General features: G+C 35.5%; 1 pseudogene; it reads left to right on the top strand.

Moving 5' to 3' along the window:
* The first annotated feature begins 2,248 nt into the window (after positions 1-2,248).
* On the top strand, positions 2,249-4,295 carry LOC110716705 (annotated as a pseudogene).
* Positions 4,296-19,752: the final 15,457 nt, after the last annotated feature.

Below are 19,752 nucleotides of genomic sequence, written 5' to 3'. Positions count from 1 at the left end.
GTGGGTGGTGGTGCAGGCCGGTGGTGCGATTTAGGTTGGTGGTGATGCAGGCTGGTGGTGCGATTTAGGTGGCTGGTGGTGCAGGCTGGTGGCGCGATTTAGGTGGGTGGTGGGGGGGGGGGGTGGGAGGTGGTTTTTTTTTGTTTTTTAAAAGCATTTTCCGACGGACTTTCCCGACCCTAGAATTCACTTCCGGCGGACAGAATTCCGTCGGAATTTCCGCACGTTTCCGACGGAATTTCCGTTAGAATAAGACCTTTTTCCGACAACATCTATGGTGACAAACAGTTCCGACGGATTTCCGTCGAAAACCAGTTTTCCGACGGAAAACAAGGTTTTTCCGACGGGAATTTTCCGTCGTAATTCGCCTGTTTTCTAGTAGTGTCAATTCCTCAATTCTGGGTGAACCCCTTAGCTACTAGCCTTGCTTTTAACCTTTTCAGACTCCCATTTGCCTTTAACTTCACCTTAAATACCCATTTCCAATCAGTTGGCTTTTTACCTTTGGGTAAAGGTACCAATTCCCAAGTGTTATTTGCCATTAAAACATCCAGCTCTTTCTTCATAGCATCAACGTAACCCAACCAGAATGTTGTGAAGCTTCTAGACAGCTGACATGTTCAGTAACATGAGAAACTGTATTGATCAAGGCTCTGATACCATATTAAATTCTACTAGAAGATTTCAATGACGAACAATGAGAACAAAAATGAAGGAGAATTAAAGAGAGAAAGAGTGGCTGGAGAGTATTTTCATTAATAGTGAATGAAATGGAAGAAAGCTACAAATAGAGTATTTATTCTAGCTCTATTAAAATGCTATAAGCATAACAAACTTTAACAGAATTGCCTAGTCAGCAAGATTCTGTTGTAACAACTTTTGCTTATGTGGCATAGAGTACTATAAGCATGACCCTTAGCAGTGATCATCAATATCATCAACAGGTATGAAATTAAAACTAATTAATAAGAAATACAAAGCAATATGTGAAATATTATCATTGTTTTCCGGCTAAAATTTTAGTTATTAATCCATTTCAAAAATTGTACAAGTCTTTGTGTGTATAATTGTAAGTACTTTTCTGCCATTGTTATGGTGTTGAGAAAATTCAAAATAAGTAGGTCTAACTTTTCTACCGTGGTATAGGCGTCTACACGCGCCACAGGCATCTGTTTTATGTGTCTATATAGAGGTATGGGGGTTTGCGTGCGTTATATGCCTATACCATGGTACACGTGCATAACACAAATGCTTGTACAGTGGTTTAGAGCAAATTCAAGACACCTTATAAAATAATATTCAACAAAAATGATTTTAATTTAATTAAAATAAGTTTAGTTAAATAAAATAAATTCTCCGTAGAATAATTTAATTATTAAAAAGCAATTATTTTATGGATAAAAATATAATAGATCGAGTTTAATAAAAAATAATTTCAATTTAGCAACTTAAACTTGGTTTTAATACATTAAAAAATATTTCAGTTTTGTACAAAAAAAAATTCCATACGTGTGACCGGGATTACTTATTCAAAGGTTACTCAGTCGATCAGGGGTTACTCAGTTAGGGCTTACTTATTCAGGTTTTACTTGATCAACGATACTCAATCAGTCAGGGGTTGTTCTGTCAATTATAGGTTACTCTATTAGGGGTTGCATGGTCGGTCATGGTTACTCGATCAAGAGTTACTCAATCGGTCAGGGTTACTCGATTAGTGGTACCTTAGTCGCTCAGGGGTTACCCCTAAATAACTAACTCCGACTATATGATGTGGCCAATTCAATCACATATGAAAATTTGTGTAAAATGAATAAGTCCCAACCCACTGACATACTTTATCATATAAGATCCTCCTTTGATACCTACCCTAAAATTTTCCTATAACTATGTACAATGTTTAGTGTTGCGATTTATACAAAATAGATGAAATTATTCCTTCAATTTCTAATTGTCCAAATTTGATTTTTTTTTCTTTTATTTATTTATTTATTTTAATGTAACAAGAAAAGTCAAACTAAGAAGGCTTTATTTTAAAACAAAGGGACAGAATAATACTATAGTTTTAAATAATGATATACTCCGATACTCGTATTAGACAATAATCGATTAGCATAATTAAACACTAACTAATCAAGTAAATTTCTTCTCTAGATCCACCTTCATCATTTATGTACCTATAAAAACCCAATAAATCTGCTTTGAGTTTCCTCATCTCTTTCTTAAAAATTTTGCAGCAAAAAAGTCCAAAATGTTTTCCCTACGATCAATTTTGGTCATTACTATGGCAGTTGCTTGTATGTCAAGCGCCCTAGTAGTAGCTCAAAATTGTGGATGTGGTCCTGGTGTATGTTGCAGCCAATGGGGTTTCTGTGGCAACGCGCCGAATACTGTGGCGACGGGTGTCGAGAAGGCCCATGTGTGCTTAGAAATCCAACCCCAAGTACCCCGAGACCAGGTAACGGTGTTCCGATCCGAAACCTAGTGACACAAGAGTTCTTCAATGGGATTATCAACCAAGCTTCCTCTAGTTGTGCTGGTAAAATCTTCTATAGTAGGTCTGCTTTTTTGGAGGCACTCAATTTTTATCCTAAGTTCGGAACTGGTGGTAAATCCTCTGAAGATACTAAGCGTGAAGTTGCTGCCTTCTTTGCTCGTGTCACACATGAAACTGGACGTAAGTATTTATATTTCAAATTACACTATCAGCATGACTAGAAACTAATGAATTTATTGTTCAAATTTCACTATTAGCATGATTATAAATTTATAATTCAAATTACACTATCAGCATGACTATAAATTAATAATTTAGTGTAATTAAATATTACATATATTGTCTAACTCCTCGTAAGTATGTTATAATAGATTCTATGTCATTTTACTTGTATGATATATACAATAGTGTACTTCTTCCGTTTTTAATAGTTGTAATACACCATTTTTCACGGTATTTAATAAAAGTGGAATTCACATGGTTTACGGAGTAATCAATTACATTATACTAAAGGCGAATCCGATATGACACTTGTCAGGTTTTGATTAAAAAAATTCCCGCCACTTTTACTTTCCTTTTTTTAACAAATATTTATGAACATTATAATATAATATCCTGTAATATTTAACGTTCAATTTGACAACTATATATAAAGTATGTTCTATATGCATTCAATGAAAATATTTTGACATATAATATTTTATAATAGGTATTTTATGGAAAAGAAAATCAAGTATTTTCAATTAAAAATATTAATTTTTATTTTTAATTAATTATTAATTATTGTTAAATTAACATTATAATTTATAAAAATGCTAAATAAAAACCGTGCATTGCACGAGACTTAAACTAGTATTCTTTAAAATCAGGTGAGTGGTTAGTATAAATTAATGGGCCATGTACTTAATAAGGGAAATATTGCAACTTTTCCTCAAAATCACTTTTCAATTATAGTTAATTGCAAATATTGTGACAATTCCATTTTAGGAAAGTGTTGCAAGTATAATAAAACAGAGAAAGTATATAAAGTAAAATTTGGCCAAATGAAAATTAAGTGTAGTGAATTAGTGATAGTCATTTTAAAGATAAAGATGAATATTAAAGATTATGAATAAAGAAAATGAATTAAAAAACAGAAATAAATAAAAAAGATGTTTGACCCAGCATTTTAAAAAAAGAAAAAAATAGCCAATCAAAATTAAGAACAATAATGATCATTTTAAGCATGATCATAGTAGAGTTTATATATGGAACATAATCTTAACTTTTTTTTTTAATTGTAGATTTTTGCTACATTGAGGAAATTGTGAAAGCAACCTATTGTGAACAAGAGGCAACTGAATGGCCTTGCAACTCAGAGAAGCAATACTACGGCCGAGGATCAATTCAAATCACATGGAACTACAACTACGGACCAGCCGGGCAAAGCATTGGATTTGACGGTTTGAATGCACCAGAGACAGTTGCCAATGATCCGGTAATCGCGTTTAGGACAGCCTTTTGGTTTTGGATGAACAATGTCCACTCTCGTATCATTTCTAGACAAGGGTTCGCCTCCACGATTCGAGCCATCAATGGAGGCGAATGTGATGGAGGGAACACACCGGCTGTCAATGCTCGTGTTGGTTACTATACTAAGTATTGTAATCAGCTTGGTGTTTCCCCTGGGGATGACCTTTATTGCTAGTATGAACTATGAAGTAACATTATTGCTTGTTTCATTTTGTTTTTGATTATTGTGTTTCATTTTTTTTTTAGGAAAATTTGTCAAAAATAACACCACCTTTGGGCGGTCTTCTAATAATAGCACCACCTTTTGATTATTCCAGAATAACACCACCTTTCATATGTATTTGCAAAAAATGAAACAAAACCGATTGGTAACCTGCACTACTAGAAAACAGACAAATAGCGACGGAATGCTTCTGACGTACATAAAATTCCTTGCAAAAGTCAAAATTTCCGACGGATTTTTATTCCATCGGATATTTTGGACAAATTCTAAATTTTCGACGGAATAAAAATCCGTGGGAAATTTAGACTTTTGCGACAGAATTTTCCGTCGTATAATACCATTTCCGACGGAATTTAAATCCATCGGAAATTTCCGACAGAAATTCAGTCGGAATATAATTTTTTAAAAAATAAACTCTTTTAGAAACCCTAAAATCGGGCTTCCTGCCTTCCCAGCCTTTCTCACTTTCCTCCTCTCCTTTTCTCCTCATTATCTCTATTTCCTCTTCTCTCATTCCGCCTCTTCTCTTTCTTCTCTCTCCTCTTCTTCTCTCTCCTTCCGCATCTTCTTTCTCTTTCTCCTCTTCTCTTTCCTCTTCTCTTTATCTCTTTTGTTCTTTGTTGTTGCTGTTCACGGCGCCTGAGGAGTAGGGCTAGTGGTGTTCCAGCCGCCGACTAGCATGGTTGGTGGTGTTTAAGATGCCCACGAGCATGGTTGGTGGTGCTCTCGTCAATTTCTTGCCAAATTATATAAATTAATGATTTTTCATGTCAAATTCGACCATGAAAACTCCAGATCTAGAGTTTTCATGGTCGAATTTGACCTTTAAAACCCAAATTCGAGCCAATTTTGGGGTTTTGTTGGTGAAATTCGTTAAGGTATGTATTTTTTTATTTTATTTTTAGACTTTTTTTTTAATTTTATGGTTAATTGTGGTGGCGGGGGACTTGTCGGTGGCGGTGGTGATGTAGATCTAGGTAAGGGTTTGGGTGTTTTGGTTAGTGTTCGGTGAGGGTTTGGCCATTTGGGTTAGGTGGATCCGGTGTGGGTGTGTCTGGTCTATTTTAGGTAGGTGGATGGGTGAGGGTTGGTCTTTAGGTGTTAGTGGGTTTTGGTGAGTTTTTCTGGGTCATCTTAGGTGGTCGGTGGTGGTTTGCTTAGGGTGGTTGGTGGTGGTTCGCCTAAGGTGGTTGATGGTGGTTGTGGGAAATAATATTTGAGGAGTTTTTTAATTGTTTTTGTTGTGGTTGAGGTGGTGGTTTAGCGGTGGGGACTGGTGGTGGTATGGGGTGGTGGGGGCTTTTTTTGTTTTTTTAAAGGATTTTCTGACGGAATTTCCGTCGGGAATTTCCGACGGACTTTTTCGTACACATTAAACCTCTTCCGACGCAAGAAATCCGTCGGAATTTCCGTTGGAAAAGTGTTTCCGGCGGAAATTCCGTCGGAAAAAAGTCGATTTTTCTACGAATACTTTTCCGACGACACTTTCCGATGGAATTCCGTTGGAAACACGATTTCCGACGGAAAATAAGGTGTTTCCGACGAAACTTTTTTGTCGGAATTAAGCTGTTTTCTAGTAGTGTTGTTTTACTGGTTCTTGTGACACGTGTCACAATGTCATTGGTCAATTATTTTTATTTATTTATTTTTTTAAAAAAATCTAAGTAATTAAAAAAAAGTTAAATTAAAAATAAAAAAAAACCCACCACCAAGCCTCCCTGCCGGCCTTTCCCTACCCAGGCCCCACCCTCGCCGGCGCCCCTCCCCACACCCTCGTCGTCGATCGACCTCCCCATCCTTTCCCCCCTCCCCTGAATGACACCCCTCCACCCATTCCCCCGCCCTTAAACAACCCACCACCGAAACCCTAGCTTACAGAAATTAGGGAGAGAAAGCTGAAATTGAAAAGGGAAGGAGGGAGGGGGCCGAAATCAGAAAAGGGAAGAGGGGAAAGGGTCGGAAAGGGGTAGGGAAGGGGAGAAGGTGGTGCAAAGGGGTCGAGAAGGGGAGGAGGGTGCCGAAAAGGGGTAGGGAAGGGGAGGGGTGACAGAAATGGGTCGGTAAAGGGGAGGGGGTGCTGGAAAGGGGGTTGGAAACTAGGACGGGGGCCGGGGATAGGGTTGTTTCAGGTGGATGGTCTTGGAAGGGGTGGTGGATGCCGGTGAAAGTCGTGGGAAGGGGGGGTTAATTTTTTTTAATTTTTTTGTTTTTTTAAAGTTTTTTCAAAATAAAAAATAAAAATAAATAAATTGACCAATCAAACTAGAACACGTGTCCCAAGGTTACCTATAAAACAGGTTACCGATTTTTTGTTTTATTTTTGGAAAATACATGTGAAAGGTGTTGTTGTTCTGGAATAATCAAAAGGTGGTGCTATTATTGGAAGACCGCCCAAAGGTGGTGTTATTTTTGAGCAAGTACGTAGAGGTCGAATCCCAAGAGACTATGGTTTGACTAATTAGACAAACTCAAATAAATACTAAACAGTAACCAAAGTAATAGTGAGTTAATAACTAAAAATAATTAAAACGATTAAATCTAAGTAATATGATAAATCAAATGCTATAAACATCCAAGATCAAGTATCACCACAAATACAATTAATGCAATACTCGTTCTACCCCGAACATGTAATTCAATTGATTAATGAGCAAAAGTAATCCCTAAATAGTACCAATGGTCTATTGCGAGTTATCAATGGCTTCCCTAATCACAATCAAGCCTACTTCTGTAAAATCATGTAAATTAAAGACATTGAGCACATTACTCTAACTTCCTAATCATCCATTCAACTACTCCCGTGATGAACTTCAAACCCTTAATTGATTTATTTAAACCCGTCAAAACCCAACCCTCATTGCGATTAAAACAATGAATTAATAACAATACTAATTACCCCTAATCTAGTATTGGCATGAGCACAATCAATTGAGCATATCAATTGCAATTATCGTTAGAGAGTTTAAATAATTAAATCATGCATTATATTCGGGTTCTGTCCTGGAATAAGGAAACTATTCACCCATATTAATCAAAACAATAACAAGAATTAAAGAAAACATAATTGATAATTAAAGGATTTAAAGAGAATAAGAAAATACCAAATCTAGAATTACGAGAGATAAACAAAGAAACTTTAGTGCATAATCTTGATTTACAATGAAAATGAAGCCTGTAGAGAAAACTAGGGTTCTAATATGATAGATAGTGAAATTAAAATGTGAAAGAGTATTTATGATAAAGCCAAAAAATAAGATAGAATAAGGAAAGAAATCTGATTAAAACACACCAAATTCGTCTAAGCATGGACGTGTCACACATGACATGCCCGTACCTGAAGTCAGAATCAATTTTTCTTCAACTTCTAGCGAGACATGGGCATGTCAAATTCTGACGTGGGCGTGTCTCGCTTGAATGTAGAGGTGTAAATGACCCAATACGTTCGTGAACTACTCGCGAACAAGCTCGGTCAAAGCTTGGTCAAAACACGTTTGTTAAGCTAACAAACAAGCTTGAACAAAAATCTTAAGCTCGTCAAATAAATGAACAAAACTCGAACAACATCATGTTCAACTCGGTAGCATTCATGAACAACTAATTTAAGTCCATTTATAAGTTTTTTCATGGACAATTAAAACTTGGAAAATTTATAAATCTTTATTCATACATATTTGTAAAAAGTACTCATATTTCATCATGTAAAGGCATGAAATCTCCGTTATTACCTTATTCTATAAAAAGAATATAAATATCTTATATAAAATTAAATGGATATATTAAAATTTGAAAGAAATCATATTTTTAATGATAAATTTGGGCTTGTTTATTCAATCAAGCCCGATTTAACCCCTTGAAGCTCGAACCTCTTAAACTTAAAATGCAAAAGAGTATGTTTGTGAACAAAGCTCAAACAAGGCAAATTTTTAACGACCCAGCTCGGACAAGATTTTTAAAAGGTTGTTTAAGCTCGAGAGAGTTCGAACACAAATAATTCTTATCAAGCTTAGCTCGAACAGACTAAAACTCGGCTCAACTCGGATCGTTTGCAGCCCTACTAGAATGGCTATAATAGTAGCAATAATAACATTCGTAGAGACATAGGCGTGGGTGTGTCTCACCTTGGCATGGGCGTGCCTCTCTGGGTCAACTCCACTCAACGTGGCATGGGCATGCCTCAGTTAGACATGGGAATGCCTCATGTAAAACATCAAAATCCAAATTTCTGCAACTTTAAAACACATTAACACGCCCATGTCTCTGTGTGACATGGGCATATCTGGCTGGAGAATAGCTTTAAATGACTTCAACTTCAAACATTGGCTTTCTATGTGAATTGCAAGATATGATCAAGATCCACAACTTCGTAAAACCTTCACATAGCCTCGTTAAATCCTGAAATACATAAATAAAAATAATAATAAAAAAACAACGAATCTACCCATAAAAGCATCGCATGATCAGATCACAACCAAACCAATTCAAGCTAAAGTAAGTTATGAATAACTAATCTAGACTTGAAAACTAATTGAACGGACTCTAAAACACGTACAATACACGACGTATCATTATTTGATACACATGGTATACAAGTTGATTATAATATAATCATATAATAATAAAAATATATTGAAATCTATATATATACTATGAAATTTATGACTAATCCTACAATATATGGTTAAATTAATAAATAAACAACGTAAAAGTTGTTGTGTTTAAACAATTAATATTTAACATGGTATATTAGTGTATACGCGTGTTATATCTTATAAGTTAGAAGACTTTTATATGTCAATTACAATGAACTTTATCACTCCTCCTCTATACAGGTACCAAAATAATATACAAATGTATAATTTTAATAAAATTAAATAACGTTTTATACATAAACTAAGGATATGGCCTATATAGGGTTTATGCATGGGAAATAAACATTCAGTCAAATTGTAAAAGTATTTGTTTTTTTTAATAAAATATTGAGCCTTTAATTTTAGAATTAGATAAAAGGGTTAGATTCAATCTCATGTGCCTTTATTTTTTCCTTATAAATTTGAAAATAAAACCCTTCTAATTAGCTAATACTAGCCCAAATCCAAAATCTTAATCTATACAATAGCACAAAATGAAAGCGTTGATGCTAGTTCGTCGCCTTATCCACGGAACTTCTATCATGCTTGAGTGATTGATTGTGATGGGTAATTATTTAAAACATTCACCAAAATTATAAATGATGAGATATTTTAAAAGAATCGGTCATCAATCCGAAAGAAGAAATATGAAATAAAACCATAAAAAAAGTTGAAGTAATACTAAGTAAAGGTTCCAATATTGGAATTAATTAATAATCTTAAAAAAGATCTGGCGTCAAATCATGTTTCTTATTTTACAATTAAGATATTGAGTTTTGAGTTTGATATAAGGTTGAATAATAAGTAAACTGAAAATAGTTCAAAAAAGTAATGAAGTCTCCCCGATTTTGTTCTTGAATAAATAAGAATGGTATGCAAAATGAAAATAGTTCAAAAAAGTAATGGAGCCTCCCCGATTTTGTTCTTGAATAAATAAGAAGGGTATGCTTAAGAAAAGTTGACGTTTATGCTTTAAAAATAAGTCAATTTTACTTTCATTATGAAGAACTAACAACATTGTATCTAAGAGTTTTCTACATAATGATTATTATGTTTAATCTATATAAAGATCAGAGTAGTATAATAAATAGAATAGTAGATTCATAGAAAAAATGTAGAGGTAATAAAAAGTAGAAAGGCTTGTATATATATAGATATGGCTTCTTGTGTATATATCTTGAATGACTTTCGTTCCATCACCAATATTTATAGTAGTATGTTATAGAACTCACTTCATCATCCTTGTAACCGTTAAATTCAAGAAAGTTCACAAATCATATTTCTAGTTTCTTCTAATGTCAAGAATTATCTCGAATGTTCAAATAGATAATTCGAGAAAAAACATCAACAAGAACTAACATTATTTGATTTTTCCTTAAACTTCTTAAATATGCACGGGTACTCCAACAAACAATGGGCCCATAAAATTTGGGTCACACCAATTACTTTAGTTCCCAACAATATAAGCGTCCATAAACAATTTTATTTTCATTTGCTTTTTTGTTTAAGAAATTTTCATCTTCTTTTTGAAAGAGCTAGTGAATTTAAACCGTGATATTAATGTGATAATTCACCGAATAAGTGTTATGTTGCTAAAATATAGAGAGAATTTGATAAATTAAATAAACTCAATCACTTGAATTACAATCATGATGGTCATGGCCAATAAATAATACATCGTTCCCAAACCCGATAGAATTAGAAAATAGTCAAAGATATCAAAAAGATATTATGCTAGGCATGAAATATATACTAAGCATAAAATATGGAAACTAAATATATCCTAATAATTTCCCAAAATATATCCTCCAAAATATATCCTCCAATACCCCCCCCCTCAAGTTGGAGCATGGGGATTGTAAATGCCCAACTTGGAAAGAAGATGATCAAACTGAGACTTCACAAGCGCCTTAGTTAAAATATCTGCAAGGTTCTCCTTAGTGGAGATATAGGAAGGAGCAATTAAGCCCTCTGTTATAGCATCACGAACAATGTGACAATCAATCTCAATGTGTTTTATACATTCATGAAAAACTGGATTTCGAGCTATATGTAAAGCAGATTGATTATCACAAAACAACTTGATCGCCTTAGGGTGTTGGACACCCAAACTCAAAAGCAATGCCTTCAACCATTTCAACTCATGTGTGGTTGAAGCCATGCACCGATACTCAGCCTCAGAAGAAGAGAAAGATACCGTTGGTTGCTTCTTGGTTTTCCACGAAATAGGAGATTTACCAAGAAAAACTAGTCAACCAGTCAACGAACGACGGGTAAGAGGACACGCCGCCCAATCTGAATCACACCAACCCTGCAAAGTCAGGTCACTATCTGCACTTAACAAAATACCCTATCCTGGAGTACCCTTTAACGAACCACCCTGAGAGCTGCTTCCCAATGCTCAATCCGAGGTTCGTGCATAAACTAAGAAAGAATATGAACCGAATATGCCAAATCTGGTCTAGTCACCGAGAGATAAATCAACCGCCCTACTAGTCTACAATAAGACTCAGGATCCGCAAGTAACTCACCACTAGCAAGACTAAGCTTGTGGTTCTGCTCAATCGAAAAACCACTTGGTTTCGCACCCAATAGCCCTGCTTCAGAAACAATATCCAAGGTGTACTTTCGTTGACACAAAAACAAACCTGATTTACTACGAGCAACTTCAATGCCCAAAAAATATTTCAAAGGACCAAGGTCCTTCATCTTGATACAGTCACCAAGAAAAGCTTTGAACACAGTTAATGCAGCGGAATCATTCCCAGAAATAATAAGATCATCAACATAAACTAAGACATTAATCTGAACATTGCCTTTAGTATTTGTGAAAAGAGAATAATCAGAGTAAGATTGAATAAAACCGTACCCTTTCAAAGTTGTAGTGAGCTTTGCAAACCAACATCTCGGAGCTTGTTTCAACCCATACAAAGACTTTCTCAAACGACACACCAAACTCGAATCCGAGCTCTCAAAACCTGGAGGTAATTTCATGTACACCTCTTCTTCAACATCACCATGTAAGAAAGCATTATGAACATCCATCTGTTGAATCTCCTAGTTTTTTGAAACTGCTATAGCAAGAAAAGCGCGAACAATAGTCATTTTTGCAACCGGAGCAAAGGTCTCACCATAATCAATACCTTCTCTTTGATGATTACCAAAAACAACCAAACGTGACTTGAGACGTTCAATATCACCATTAGACAAAAATTTCGTCTTATACACCCGTTGAAAACCTAGTGCTTTCTTGCCGGGAGGAAGATGCTCCAATGTCCAAGTTCCATTATCTTCTAATGCCCTTATTTCTTCTTTCATAGAACGTCACCAACCTTCGGATTTCATTGCTTCTTTAAAGGATTTTGGATCCTTTCCCAAAACAACGGCTGCAAGAAATTTGCGATAATTCACAGAAAACATGTCACAATTTATATAATGTGCTAGAGGGTAAGGCGTACCTGAAGGAGGGATTGGAGATGGAGTGGACGGAGACGGATTTTTAGCAAAAACTGAGTGAGTCACATAGTCACGTGTAGACACCCATTTGTGTCTCCCCAAAACCAAACCCGGTGATGAGTACCTTTCACGTCGAATCGTAATCGAATGAAACGAAAGTGTGGAAAAGTCTAGTGTTGCGGAAAGCTTTTATTTTCTTTTCTCTTCTTTCTGTTTTCGAAAACCCACTCTATTTTATGAAAACGTCCATTCAAGTTTATTTTGGACCATGATAAGGGTCCAATAATGGTGTAGTTGGATGGGGCTTGCAAAGACCTTTCCAACGATATATTATAAGCCCAATTCCGATGAATAATGAGGAAGTTATGGCCAAAATACTAAACTGGGCCCAAACCGGATTTTACCTACGACCCAATGATCATGAGGAGGGTTCAAAGGTTTAATCCTATTCCTAAACTAATTAGGATTGATTAGAATCTTCTATAAGTTTCTAAAATATCTTAATTATCCTTTTTTGAAAAGATAAGATTAAGGAATTTGATTTAAATATAAACTTTCCTTTTTTATAAAACTTTCCTTTTTTAAAGTCCTAATTCTATTCGGATTTAAACATGTTCAAAGACAGTCAGATATTATTTTCGTGCCTCATATTTTTTATCCAAATTTTATATGGTTGGATAGATCTTGAAATTATCTTTCCAATGATATATTATAATAATAATTCCGAGCTATAACGGAAAAGATATGAATAAGATATCAAACTCTATCCAAAACTGACACCGTCTCACTATTTCATTCATATATTTTATTCTAAAAAATATTTTAATCTGATTCTAATTGGGTTAGAAATTAGACTTCAATATATTTTCAACGACATCTTATTCATCTTATTCTGATTTCTGGATCAAAAGATATGATAGAAACAAAATCCGCAAAAACTGCTGTCTACGAGTTTTATTTCGATTCGAATTTGGATTCTTTTCTTAATTCTTCGACCCTCTTTTTTCCTATAAATAGAGGTCATATCTCCTCTTAATCAATCATCAACTCTCATCAAGATTTTCTTGATTATTCTCTCTCTCTCTCTATCTTTTTCTAAACTAGCCTTTTCTCAAATACAAAATTCCGCATTCACAAGATCTAGAAACACTTAGCCATATTCGAAGTTGCCTTCGCCTTAGACGTGAAAGGTTTTAATTTCTGAGGGTTTGGTCCCAAATCTCTATTTCAATTATTTAATTTAATTGCTTTGTTTATTATTTTCCTTGAAGTTACTAACGTGTGTATTTTGTTATTAGAAAGAGGTACGAGGCATCCAAGTAAGTACTTTAAGGGATTTTATTGATTAATTAATTTATGATGTAGAAATCATGTTTACATTGTTATTATGATATTCCTAGTATCATGTCTAGGGTATTTTTAATATTAAATATGATTGTTATGATGCTTCCTATGTTCTTCCTAATATTAATTCATGTTAGTATCATGTTAGGGTTAAAGATTTGATTTTTATTGCTTAGTGACATGCTAGGGTTTGTTATTAATCTTGTTAGTATCATGCCTAGGATCTTGCTATGTTTATTATGCCTTAATATTAACATGAACATGATTATGATTATAATTGTTATAATAATTTATGAATATTATTATTATTATTTTGATAATGATTATTTTTATTCATGATTACTATTATTATTATGATGATTATTATTATTATTCATAATCATTATTGATTATGTTGCTTGATATATATTATATATTGTTATTGTTTGATCATCTTTTATGTATGTTTAAAGGGAATTGGTATTTGCAATCACGCTTAATAAAATTTTTAATAATCTTGTTTAGGGTTAATTGTGATTATAATTCAAGTGATCGCCAATAATAGATTTGTATGTGCATTAATATTCAACCAACATAGATTAAACAGGTTTAGGGTTAATCCTATGGATTGCATGTTAATCAGAAAGCGCACATGAATACGAGCAGAATAAAGTAGAGGCCTATTATTAGGGCAGGTTCAATCTCTTTTAGGTTGGATTTGTACCTTCATCCCCGAACCCTTATTTGGTTCATGACCTTATAGAGTTGACAATCTCTTGGATCGTTAAGGGGTGTAACCTTCACCTCGTGAACGGTTTACAAGTTCCTTAAAAACTTGTTGTGACTCTTTTGCTCTATCTTCTTCCCTTTTGGACGCCACTGTACTTTAGTGTATGATCACAGTGGGGTCAAGCTAGTGGGATTTTAAAGGCTTGAAATTATTCCCTACATCACGATGACGAACATTGGGAATTTTTTCACGGAACCCCCTACCTAAGGGTTCTACACTCGATCGGTGATCACTCGACCCATAGCCCGATGGAAATCCATCGGGGAAGGCAGAACTAACGGGCTGCTGCTGGGAAGCCGACCCCGCACCCGCGGCCTCACCTCCCGCGCCCGCGGCTTCACAGGCCACGCCCGCGGCATCTTCCTACAGGGAGACAAGCTGTTGGGCAACAGACTCCGCGGCCTGCCTGCGGGATGGCCCCTGCTGCCGCGGGTAGGCTGCGGCATGGTTTGTCTCGGGCTGCTGCGTGTGTTGGACAATATTTTCGACACTCGTGACAGCTTGTTCATTGATCTGTAAAATGATCTCGTCGCCCATAACTACTCATTATCATCAAACACCTCATACTCCATGAAATCCGTATGAACATCATTATTTTGATCAAAATTCGTGGACTTTATATTCACAACTTTCGGACTACAAAAAGGAAACACTTCCTCAACAAATTTCACATCACGTGACACAAAAAAAACTTTTGACTCAAGGTCATACAATCTCCATCCTTTCTTCCCAAAGGGATATCCCACAAAAATACATTTCCTACTTCGACTTGCAAGTTTGTCCCCATTTGTTTTCTGATTATTAGTAAAGCACAAACATCCAAAAGTACGAAGGGCATCAAATAAGGGAGGTTTATTGAACAAAATTTCAAATGGAGTTTTATTTTGTAACAAGGGAGTGGGTGTACGATTAATTAGGTGAGCAACGGCAAGAACACATTCCCCCCAAAAATAAATAGGCAAATTGGCTTGAAACCTTAAAGCTCTCCCAACTTCAAGAATGTGTTTGTGTTTTCTCTCAACTCTCCCATTCTGTTGTGGAGTCCCCACACAAGAGGTTTGAAAAATAATTCCAGTAGCACTAAAATAATCATGCAAACAATTAAATTCAGTGTCATTGTCACTTTGCACAACCTTAATGGTTTGAGAAAATTGTCTATCAACCATAGCAACAAATGCTAAAAACATTTGAAAAACCTCAGTTTTATCAACCAACAAGTAAATCCAAACAGCTCGGGAATAATCATCAACAATAGTTAAAAAATAACGAGCTCCACACGAAGAAACATGTCGATACGGACCCCACAAATCACAATGTATTTTCTCAAAAACCCTAGAAGCTCTACTATCACTCAAAGGAAATTTATCTCTAGGATGTTTAGCACGCATACATACCTCACACCCTTTAGAAAGATTATGTTTATTGCCACTAACATGAGGAAGTAACTTAACCACTTTTTCTGAGGGATGACCCATTCGACGATGCCACAACTCCAAGGTCGTCCTTGCTTCACCCACATCAACGTGATTCACCGAATCTGAATTGCTAAAATGGAATAATCTGTCTCTCCTAACTCCCGTTCCAATCAGCTCCTTCGTTTGATCCTGTACAACACACATATAAGGGTTAAATTGGACAGTACAATTAAGCTCATCGATAATTTGTGACACAGAAAGCAAATTGCAACTCAAATTAGGAACATAAAGAACCCCGGTTAGAATAAACTTGTCCGACAAACGAACATAACCAATTAAAGAAGCCAATACGGTGTCACCATTGGGAAGACCAATAGGACACTCTAGACACTGTATCAAACAACCAAGATTTGTCTCCGGTTACATGATGTGTTGCCCCTGTGTCAATAATCCAAGAGGTAGCATCAAATTTTCCATTCAAACGATTATCGGGAACATTAACATTACCAAGCAATCCCGTAATTGCATTTGAAACACCATGGACTGAATATTTCCCCCCCTGGACTCCAGAAACCACACGTGTGAGAGGGGGTGACATAGGAGATAATTCATCATCCCCGACCATATTATGAGTTTGGGAAAAAAAAAAGAAATTTTAACCTGCTCTTGATACCATGCTAAAATATAGAGAGAATTTGATAAATTGAATAAACTCAATCACTTGAATTACAATCATGATGGTTATGGCCAATAAATAATACATCGTTCCCAAACCCGATAGAATTAGGAAATAGTCAAAGATATCAAAAAGATATTATGCTAGTCATAAAATATATACTAAGCATAAAATATGGAAACTAAATATATCCTAATAATTTCCCAAAATATATCCAAAATATATCCTCCAAAATATATCCTCCAATATATGTGCATAATATGATCACTAGATTAACTTCTGTGCAATTCATGATTTTACTTAAACTAATTATGAATTATAATTATAATTTTATAATAATTTGTAAAAAGAAATACTACCTCCGTTAACAGTTATTTGCAACAAAGGGGTCATGCGCGAACTCCTAGGCAAAACTTTTAAGGATTGTTTAAGTATGAATAATTGTAAGGAGGGGCATGTGATTAAGACATAAAAAGGGAGGGAAAGGTGGTCCCGTTTTTTAAACAAAAGAGGAGAGAGAATATGAAATTTTAGTGGGGTTTTGTTTTCCTCCTAATTTTTCAGCTACTTTTAAATAAAAAATGTAACTTTTCCATCTCAAATTTTTCCCTCCATTTGAAATTTTCATTCAGAGGAGTATATATAAACCTGCCAAACAGTTTTACTTGTTCAAAATATATATACATACCAAATGCTCTACCCTAACCAAATTACAGAATGTTTTCCTCCCAAAAGTTAGCACTAATTTTCTTCATAAACTTCATTACACACTGAATAAATTAGCATCCTACTACTACTAATTAGTGCTAGGTTAGAAGCAGCAATATTTCTTCTAGGTTCAGCTTGAGTACTTCCAAAAAAAACCAGCAATCCCAACTTCATCACCATTATTGAAATCTGTAAGCACCAAAAGTTCAAACATTAAAATGTCAGATTATTTAGGTGATGATTTTTTTAGCATAGATCAGTTGCTACATGAAGAAACAACAATGGAATACAATGATTCAAGCTCCATGGGAGAAAGTGACAACAACAACCAAACTGACAACAGCCAAAATATGGGCAACGAAGAAGAAATGGCACAACTCAAAGGTAGGAAACAACTAAATGTAATGCAAAATAGAGAGATTGTTGATGCTTTTCTACACAACATGGATGGTCAAGATCTGCCAAGAGGCTTTTAGTCACAAATAGCAAGGAAATTTAACGTTCACAGATCATCAATACAGAGATTATTCAAAGACATCAAAAGGTAAATGGCAGAGGGGAATGTGATAGATGTCATAAGTAAGAAGCTTGGTAAAACACGACCAAAACCAACTGAGTATACAGATGAGTTTCTTCAGTCAGTCCCTTTGTATAAAAGGACAACAGAGAGAAGCTATGGGGCTGCTCTTAAAATATCACATGTCACCATTCACAAGCTCAAGAAAAAAGGGATGCTAAGGACCCATACAAACCCAAATCACCCAGCCCTCACATCCAACCACATGGTGGCAAGATTAAAATGGGTCTTAAGTCATCTGCTGCCCGCTGAACAGAACAGCAAACCAAAATTTCAGGATTTCCAGCAACATGTACACATCGATGAAAAATGGTTCTACCTTAATCCAGAGACAAGTAAGTTCTACTTGCTTCCAAATGAACCTAATCCATATAGGGGCCAACAGTCCAGAAGATTCAAGGTAAAAGGCATGTTCATGGCTATGATTGGCAAGCCAATTTTTTACTCCCAAAGTCAAGTGGTACATGATGGAAAGTATGGAATCTTTCCATTTGTTTATGAGACAATTGCAAAGAAAAAAAGCAAGAATAGAGAAGCTGGAGCTATGGAAATTAAGGCAACACAGAATGTAAACAAGGATGCAATCAGGTAAATGCTGCTTCACAATGTGATTCCAGCAATCAAAAGTAAATGGCCATCAGATCTGTCGAAGGACATTTGGATTCAGTGGGATAATGCTAGACCTCATCAAGTTCCTAAGGATGAGGAATTCAAGCATGCATGTCAGTGAGATGGGTTCAACATACAGTTCATTTATCAACCAGCTCAGTCACCAGATCTAAATGTGTTAGATCTTGGATTGTTCAATACAATACAGTCAATCCTCAGTACCAATCATTTCCTAAGAACTTGGGGGAACTCATTGACAAAATGAAAGAGGCTTATGACTCTTAATCCAATACTAAACAGGCACACATGGATAACACTACAATGCTGCATGGAAGAGATACTGAAGCATTTGGGTGGCAACAATTTCACCCCACCACACAAAGGGAAGAAAAGGCTGGAAAGACTTGGCATGCTGCCTAAACAGCTAGAGGTGGAGGGGGCTGTGGTTCAACAAGCTGTTGAACATTTGAACACTTTATTCATAGAAACAGGGGAAGGCAATGAAGAAGATGAAGGCATGCAAGTTGATGCAGATTGAAGAACATGTCAGGCACATGGGAGGGTGGCAGACTGCCACATATAACCAATGAAGAGCTATGAAGCAAGTGGTAAAATTTCTAGGTTGTTTTTTGTGTTTTTGGCTTTACCAGTTTAAAAAATTCATTGGTTATGTGTATTTTGTGAAAATTCAGGTCATATGTTGTAAGGCAGTCTGAACTAGCTTCTTTTGACTATGTACAACCTTTTGAAGGCTTTATTGCTTATGAGTATTTAAGTGGTGTTGATTTATGTGCATGAAGTGATGACATTATGTTTACCAGACACAAAAAAAAAAAAAAAAAAAAAAAAAAAAAACATGTAAATCCATCAGAAGCTGGGTTTATGACATAATAGTAAATTGCATAAGTGGTTCCCTCAACAACAACTTGCATATGCGGTTGTTGGAGCAATTCCAACTTATGAATTTCAAATATCAAATGAGTCCCTTCATCATTTGGATTTGTTACACATTTCCTCACTCACACATAAAGAGACTCAGGAAGGGACTCATATATAGGCAGCATTGGTTTGTTCTCTCTTAAAATAGTCATTGAGAACTAAACAAAAGGGACTCATACATTTAGGCAACACTGGTGAGGTTCTCTCTAAGCATAGTCCTTGAGAACACACATAAAGGGAGTCATACAAAAAGGGACTAAACTGCATAAACATCTTACATCATTCAAAGTAGGCTACTATTGTTTCATCACTCATCATATCACAATTCCCATTGCCAATATGCATACAGAATCAGGCCATGTATAACACAAACTAGAAACCACAATTTAATCAACCTTAGTA

Source organism: Chenopodium quinoa, unplaced genomic scaffold, assembly GCF_001683475.1.
Source record: "Chenopodium quinoa cultivar QQ74 unplaced genomic scaffold, ASM168347v1, whole genome shotgun sequence".
Classification (NCBI taxonomy): domain Eukaryota; kingdom Viridiplantae; phylum Streptophyta; class Magnoliopsida; order Caryophyllales; family Amaranthaceae; genus Chenopodium; species Chenopodium quinoa.
Note: the sequence above shows the minus strand (reverse complement) of the source record. Positions and strands in the feature narration are given on the sequence as shown.